Source organism: Arachis ipaensis, chromosome B1, assembly GCF_059453495.1.
Source record: "Arachis ipaensis isolate K30076 ecotype BB chromosome B1, ASM5945349v1, whole genome shotgun sequence".
NCBI classification, from domain to species: domain Eukaryota; kingdom Viridiplantae; phylum Streptophyta; class Magnoliopsida; order Fabales; family Fabaceae; genus Arachis; species Arachis ipaensis.
Genome location: NC_142436.1, coordinates 103,976,512 through 103,977,059, shown reverse-complemented (window position 1 = coordinate 103,977,059; position 548 = coordinate 103,976,512). Strand labels below are relative to the sequence as shown.

The 548-nt window shown below is 41.1% G+C and overlaps 1 non-coding gene across 1 annotated transcript; it reads right to left on the bottom strand.

Annotated features, from left to right (window-relative positions):
* Positions 1 to 201: 201 nt before the first annotated feature.
* LOC148577735 (small nucleolar RNA R71) lies at positions 202 to 309 on the bottom strand. The gene has a single exon (XR_015904587.1). It is a non-coding gene; the product is annotated as a small nucleolar RNA R71 (small nucleolar RNA).
* Positions 310 to 548: the final 239 nt, after the last annotated feature.

The window sequence follows — 548 nt, the reverse complement described above, 5'->3', positions numbered from 1 at the left end:
TTAACTGAATTCTTGCAGATCTATGATACTGTTAAGACTAATGGAGTAGATCCTGAAGTCTACAGGCTCATGCTTTTCCCTTTTGCTGTGAGAGACAGAGCTAGAATATGGTTGGACTCTCAACCTAAGGATAGCCTGAACTCTTGGGATAAGCTGGTCAAGGCTTTCTTAGCCAAGTTCTTTCCTCATCAAAAGCTGAGTAAGCTTAGAGTGGATGTTCAGACCTTCAGACAGAAAGAAGGTGAATCCCTCTATGAAGCTTGGGAGAGATACAAAGAACTGACCAAAAAGTGTCCTTTTGACATGCTTTCAGAATAGACCATCCTGGACATATTCTATGATGGTCTGTCTGAATTAGCTTAAAATGTCGTTGGATACCTTTGTAGGTGGATCCATTCACTTAAAGAAAACGCCTGCAGAAGCTCAAAAACTCATTGACATGGTTGCTAATAACCAGTTCATGTACACTTCTGAGAGGAATCCTGTGAGTAATGGGACGCCTATGAAGAAGGGAGTTCTTGAAATTGATACTCTGAATGCCATATTGG